This window comes from Triticum dicoccoides, chromosome 6A, assembly GCF_002162155.2.
Source record: "Triticum dicoccoides isolate Atlit2015 ecotype Zavitan chromosome 6A, WEW_v2.0, whole genome shotgun sequence".
Taxonomy (NCBI): Eukaryota; Viridiplantae; Streptophyta; class Magnoliopsida; order Poales; family Poaceae; genus Triticum; species Triticum dicoccoides.
In genome coordinates, this window is record NC_041390.1 from 115,966,972 (window position 1) to 115,974,611 (window position 7,640).

General features: G+C 48.1%; 1 protein-coding gene across 3 annotated transcripts in view; it reads right to left on the reverse strand.

Moving 5' to 3' along the window:
• Window positions 1–2,910: 2,910 nt before the first annotated feature.
• LOC119315426 (zinc finger CCCH domain-containing protein 45-like) overlaps window positions 2,911–7,640 on the reverse strand; it is an 18,926-nt gene continuing 14,196 nt past the window's right edge. The window contains exons 4-5 of one of the 3 annotated variants that reach the window (XR_005152764.1): window positions 3,912–3,998; window positions 2,911–3,275 (exon numbers count right to left, since the gene is read on the reverse strand). The gene's annotated coding sequence lies outside the window, so the exon portion shown is untranslated. Of the gene's footprint in view, window positions 3,276–3,911; window positions 5,058–7,640 lie in introns of all 3 variants that reach the window. The other 2 variants (XR_005152765.1, XR_005152766.1) reach the window with 2 other exon arrangements.

The window sequence follows — 7,640 nt, forward strand, 5'->3', positions numbered from 1 at the left end:
AATAGTGCCAGGTGGCAAGGGAGCTTGGGAACATGTTGCTAGCTCAGTTGACGCATGAGTAACTCGTGCAGCTGGTAGTACTATGGAAGATACTTCCGCAGCAGGACATACAACATGGCGTTGACCTCTCAAGCTCAGCTCCTGCGAGGAGGCTCGGCAATAGTTGTGATTTTTTTTTTTGAAAAGGAGGAAGACCCCCTGCCTGCATCTGGACGATGCATGCAGCAATTTTATTAATTATTCACACAAGACCTTACGAGAAATACATCATTAAGTCTGAAGCCGCCATCTAGGCAACATCTGTCGCTACTCCTATTCAATTAATGAAGGGATACTGATAGTTCGGACCTAATATCACACACCTCGCAGCCAAGCTAACATCTAAGACCTGAGGCCGCAACCAAGCCACTTGCCGGGTATGGGCACACACCGGTCCGGCATGCTCTCAGAGGCTGCCGCCACCAACTACCACCACTCCATCTTCAGAGCTCTACTGACGCAACATCCTTGCCCGATCTAGCTACCGTCGACGCCATCACCTCCTTGCGCGTGAACTGTTGAGCACATCGCGGTCGCCGCCGGTACACCTCAGCACCATACCGCCAAGTACCACCAGCCGACACAACTTGAAGTCTTTGTTGTCGTGCGTAGCACCTGCCGACCAGACATGACAAAGTGTAGCACGTGTCGGCCAGGCATGACTTGACATCTCCACTGAACTCCGTGCAAGACGAAGTCGCTCCACCTCCTACCTCTGACTTCCAACGCTGCTTCACAAACGATGCTCCCAAAAGAGGAACGACACCGCAGTGCCGCCATCGTCCGATCTGGAGAACCAGATCCTAGGGTTTCCTCCGGAGCAGCATGAGTGGGTCGACAACAGTTACACAACGAAGCCTTCATCAAGGTAACGATCGCAGAACGCCGCCATCGCCTGCCATCGGCTCGGTTTTCACCGGCAACTCTAACTCTCCAACTCGCAGCCGGGACTAGATAACGGATCTCGAGATCCGACCACCCAGCCTCTGGCCGGCCACCTGCGACGGAGAAGATGACCACCATCGCCGGTTGCACCGGCCAGATTAGATCTGGCCGAAGGTGCCGCCAAGCAGTCCACCAGGCCCTCGACACCGCCGTCGATCCATAGTCGGATGACGCGACACCGCCGCCGATCCATAGCCGGATGACGCGCCAACGCAGCATAGACCGCCTGCCGCGAGGCAGGAGTGGCCTCCGCCGTCGTCGCCGAGGCAGGAGGGAGGAAGGAAGGTGGGTCGGCCCCGACAGCGGCTAGGGTTGGAGTACCACCCTTGTCGCCCGAGCGGGGTGCGACGCGGGGGTCAGGCGCTCTCCGCAACCAAGATAGATGGCCTCTCTAAAAGAAACATAAGCACTGGAATCGCATCGGTGGATTCTGTAGAGTTCTGAAGATATGGAGCCCACCAGCCCTCGGCTCTAGGCTGGCCAGTTAATTCCGCACGGAGGTAGTATGTTTCTGCAGCTCATCCTAGTTCTGTGAACTGGAACCAAAGCACATAGATCAAGTTTACCTCAAAGTTGTCAGCGTTCTGATAACCTTTTTAATAGTAACTAGACATATTTGGTATGCACGCCTACACTTTGTTTTGCGGAATACCAATGCTGTTGGTGTAGGGCCTCTAATATAACTCATTTACCCTTGCTGCCTAATGCCTGTTTTGGTCGTATTCTATGTAAGGATGTAAACCAGGGCCGTTTAATCCACCACTTATATTCTAACAGTTCAATAAAGTTGATTTTTCCAGGGAAAATGAACTACCGAGCTAGCTAAAACTAACTAAACAAGACTCGCGGGCGCCGTTTATTTGCCATTCACAACCCTATTTCTATGTAGGTTATACATTGATACTATTGGCAAATGGCAACAGAGGATAAGCCTTTATGCAGTGGTAAAACTCTACATTTTAGTAGATCATTACATGATATTATGTTAGACTGTGTTAGCGAACCAACTACATCCCTCTTGCAAATTTATTGCATTCCCAATGTTAAGCAACTATAGCATTTACCCGTGCCGTTCTCAGTAAGAACAGGTAGCACGACAAGTATTGCCTATGTTTCAAAATATAAGACGTTCACATGAGGCCTACCAAAACGTAATGTCTTATATTTTGAAACGGAGGTGGTAGCAATTTGCAATGTTGTTCTCAGTAGAAAGAGGTTTGATATGGGCCAGCCTCATCTGCCTTTTGGGTCCCCATCTGACTGACCATTTTGAGTGCCCACTCAATGAATTAATAGCTGAAATAAAGATGATCTCCTTTTCCTGAGGTCAGTGATCTAGAGGGTGAATGTGACGCCTCAACCGATCACATATCAGTTTCTTCAGGCCCTCGTGCCTGTTGTGATCCTAGTGCTTGCCCCAGCGTTTCAACATCATGTCTACAACAGGTTTGGTTTGGTTTTGGGTTTGTTTGGTTGTGGATTGCGACAAATTTGAAGTTGGATCACAAAGGCGCACATGCACACCACCACCACTTTACAAAGATACGTGCATTTTCCTTAGCCCCATTATGATTTCTGTCTAGTGATTCCCATCTCTTTCAGATCTTCAGTTCAGACCCGGATTTGGACCCAGATCACCCCTTGCAACCTGGCCTGGTTTTCTCCACAATGGGGAACTGAAATCTGTGCTTCTTCCAGATGTTTGCCAACAGTTGTACTGTGTCAGTTTACCAACTTCTCGGCCAATAATCTGTGGCTGAATAGTGCTTTCTGCTGGAGATGCAGATGGACCATGAAATTGCTGTCAATTCTGCGCCTTTTGTCATACATACTAGCATGAATTATGAACCCACTGCATGCATTTATTTGTGGACGAGTACAATCTGGGGACTTGCCCAAAAAAAAGAACAGCAGTACAATCCACTGTGTGTGCAAACCAAAACGGAAATTCATTCATTGCAGGAGTAGCCTAGTTTGGTTCAAAACTGAAACATACTATTTGTCTGAAGCTGGTCCCAAGTTGCTTGCTATGACAAGACAGTACATGCAAGATATACTCAGGAATACATATATGCCTCCAATGGGAAGAGGCCCCATATCCTCTTGAGGAATCGGCAGGAAGAAAACAATCACCGTAGAAATAAACCATCACGTACAGCTTCCTTCAGTAAATCAGCCACAGTCCTCACCATTCTCTTCGCTCCCCTTGTACTGACAAATAGCATGATGCCCTTGCCTTCGTTGTCAGCGACGTCATCAGCACCCTGTGCCTTAGCAGCGATCAGTGCAGCCTGCAACAAGATCCAGGATTTCAATTTCGTAGCCGCAAATTGGGGTAAACTAAGTACTAAATGGTTACAAACCATCAGTTAGCTTCATTCAGTTCTGAGGTACTCATTGGTCAGCTACCAACAAATTAAAGTACATGTAGTGGTATACAATACTTAATTCAATTAGCTAACCTGGATGGTAAGCGCCAAGTTATCCTAATCTAGTAGTAGTATTGTATACTGTTGTCTCATTTTTGACGCCTGGTCAAGATGACCACATAAAGGAAAGGAGGGAGATGATACGTAAAAATAGGCCCAAGATAATAGCAACCATGTATTCAGACTGCAATGATAAGATTCCTCAATTGGCTTACTCTCTAGTCTCTACACATCTCCCGTAACTACCTCACACACACCCTAAAGACCATGATTGAAATATTTTCTTAATTGGCTTGCTCTCCTTAACTGACTTGCTACAAAAAGATAAGATCCATTTGGAATGTGAGTTCAATTGAGTTAATTCATGTTCAAGGCCAAGGAAATATAAATAAGTGGGAATGTCTTTAGCATAAGATCTGTAAGAAACTTATAACAATTTCTTAGGCAATTAATAAGTTTTAGGATGCAGTGCACAATAGCGTGAATATACAAACTTACTTTTACGAGGGAAATATCCTGATCTATTCCCAAGGCCTCCAACTGAAGCTCCGAAGGCACATACCGAAGAGCAACCTGATCTTGTACCTATTATCTCATATAAGCGTCAATACCAATATGTTTGTTGAGCTATTGCTTTTACCAAATCTCAAGAAATACCAATAGCACATGAGTTGTTAGACAAAAGAGGAGTCGATGTAGTAACAGAAAGACAAAAATCCTCAAGTGACCACCGTAATCAAGTCACCTCTGTCACAAGAGCCATAGCTTGCAACCTCGGCCTCTGCTCAAACAGGAAATTGCAATATGTTTCTTTGTCTTGCTGGCAATGAGAAACTAAGAAAAGACACATTAAGCAGAAAGTGGCTAGAGATGCGAACGATATGTAGAACCCGAAGGAGGTGACCCAGAACGCGAACTGGATAGGAGATGCTAGTTAGACAAGGCAACTAACAAGATGACGTTAGTGAGTCAGACCATAAAGAGGCTCACCATCAGAAGCTCGGAGGTGAACATTAAGATAACTGAATCTGTTTACCAAGTTTACAACCCTAACACTTTAGAGCATCTACAACCAGAATGTACTCCCTCCATTCCAAATTATAAGATCTTATAAAAAAAATGAGAATCAGATGTATATAGACGCGTTTTAGTGTGTTTGTTCACTCATTTCAGTCTATGTAGACCATATTGAAATATCCAAAACATCTTATAATTTGGAAGGGAGGTAGTACTAATTTGAACCCCTATATATCCTCGGACGTGTCCAATCACCCCTCAAACCTCAAATGTCCGCGTCCACAGCCGTCCCCCTCATATGCAAACCCCCAAATCCATGCAATGCATGCAACGTGAAAATAGCAAGACGTAGATCAACATATAAACAGGACAGGACATACCAAGTTCGACATAGCAAGACATAGATTGTTCGGTAGCATCTTCAACATAGCTACATAGCAAAATACGATAGCAAACTACTAGTAGATGCTAGTAGATACGGAGGGGATGCCAGACTTATCACTAGTTTGGTTACTGTCCTCAGCTTCATGCCTGGAGAAAATCCTCAGCCTGAGATGTTGATGATTTTTTGCCTGGTCAGGCAGTCCTGAACTCCTGATGGACAGATGTTTGGTTGGTGTCCTGAGCCTGTATATGTGTTAGTCTGGTATATGTATTATTAAGAGTGTATAAACACCATCAGCAGACCATTACGCCAACCAAGCCCATAACGCACCAGTCCACCGAGCATTTCCTTAGGAAATAAACCGAGCAGAACAAAAATAGGAAAAGAAAAAACAGTTGCTTTGTCTAGATCACCTGATCCCCTCAACACCAGAACTTGCGTCGCTCCATTAACGCGGGTCTCTCCTTGAATACCCCCTCCACCTCACATCAATGGGCCAATACAAGCTCATGGCGGCCATGGCAGATGTGCAGAATCTTGTTCCCATGGCTATGGCTGCCGAATATTCATGGTTGTTGACAAGCCAAAGCTCACGCCTCGTCGGCAGGGACGGCAGAGCTTCTGCTCAACCATGCGGATGTGCGGAACGGACCCAGCCAGACGCCTAGCGGCGTGGGCCTGCTCCTTAGTGAGTCGGGCGGCTTTTGCCACGGCCGCCGCCTTCTGCTTCACGAGGCGCTCGGACTTCTCGATGCCAATACGGAGCACCTTCGCATTTTTGCGACAGCAGCGGCGGCGAGTGTCCGTCTCCACCGATGTGAAGGACCGGCAGATGCGTCGCGGAGGAGATCGGTGGGGAGGGGGGGGGGGGCTCGAGCGTGGATCTGCACGACCCACAATCGGGCCGGCTGAAGGCCTGCACGGCCCTCTGCCTTGCGTGACGATCGACCCGCGCCTTCAACTCAGGCAGCCATGGCAGCAGGCTCTGCAGTGCGAGCACGAGCACCCAGCGCCGCTCGGGAGAAGCAACGACTAGAGGTGCCAAGCACCACTAGTCGCCCCGCCACATGACAGGGGAGGGCGCGGACAACGATGTGTGGCTTCAGGCCAATGCGGAGCTTCCCCTTCGGGCCACCGAGGCCGCGGAGCTTGAGTTCCCGCCCCTATCCATCCACGAACGGCGAAGGGCAATGCGGAGGATGTGCTCCTCGTCGTCCGAGGCGGAGGAGTTAGATACCTCCTTGAGCGCCCCCTAGACAATGAAGTCTGACTCGTTGACGGATCCGTTGCTGGAGTTGGACATGGTGTGGCAAGGGGAGGGGCTGCAGAGTGGACGAAACTACGAAAGGAGACAGGCAATGGAGCGGAGCAGTCAAGAGTGGACTCTGAGGTTTTGTCCAGGGTGGGGTATTTGTGGGATCAGACTAGGCCAGCTCGACGTGGGGGCCGCGTTCGGACCGCCCCACATTTGGACTAGGTATGAGGGTGCCGGTCGGCTCGATCGTTTGGGCAGGGTATAGGCGAGCGGTTGGGTGGCGAATTCGTGACCAAGCAGTGGCCAGGTTGTCCCCTCGAACGTTTAGCGAGGGTTTGAGGAGCCCGGTTGTAGATGCTCTAGGAGGTGCAAGCGATATTGCGGAGTTGGTACGTTCTCCTCACCTCCTCCCTCGCCCCCTTACATTGGTGTTTCCTCTTCATGCCCTCCTTAGTTTGGAATAATCAAAACCACAACGATACTTTCCTTTCCTTTTCCTATTGGAAACCATATCATGCATTAACTCAATCAAATCTTACCGTAACCATGTCCCGCATCAACTCAATCAAATCATATCTTATCAAAACCTGAACTAAATCAAAACTTACCTTGCCTTCCCTTGCCCATATCCAACTAAAATCAAATCTTAACAAGACCTCGACTAAATCAAATCTTTCCTTACCATCCCCTACCCATACTCAAATCAAATCAAATCTTACAAAATCTAGAATATGATGGGCGTAAGGTATATGTCGGACATGATTGTTATTGAACCAATAGAACATGTATGCCCCGTTGCAACACATGGGCAGGTAGCTAGTAGTATTCAGTGTAGCACTAGAGGAAGCTCTATTAAACCAGCACCATGCAGATGAGTCTCCTCTACGTGTATCTATGTGAGTGCCTTCAGAAGAGACATGGAGCACATTCACAAAGAGTTGGGCATGTCATGGCTCAAACTCCTTACAGAGCCACATCAAGAACTTAGGAATTCGTTGGAACTACAGGTCAACACGAACAACCACGCAACAAAAGCATGTGTGACAACCAGCAATGCAAAGATAATCCAGCTGATGTTGAATAGCAGAACTCTTAAGCGTAGAACTCATCAACAGCGGCATCTTCCTGCTGAAGTTTTACCCCTGCGGACTGGTAAATGGCATCACCAGACTGTTGGTATTGCTGACAAAGGTGAGTCCATATGATGAAGGCTGAAAGAGTCCCACAATTTCATGAGAAAGCTGAGGCAGGACATTCGCGATGAGGACGGACACAACACGAGCCAGAGCATCACCATCAAGCCACAGAGTGTAGGCAGTTAGCTGGTCGCGGTAATAGTCCACAGCCTCCACTAAGACTAGGCAATCAATTGATCACTAATCACAGCAAGAGTGCGAATCTTTTTTCATAGTTGGGAAAATCTGACAAGGGGCGTGTGCATCCTCACCCTCCCGTGCGGCGGGGCGCTGAGATCCATGCCTGCACATCGCGCAGTTCAGCGAAACGAAAGTAGCGCACACATCAAGCCCAAGGGATTCTTAGTATGTAGCATTTTCTTCTCCGCCGCTCC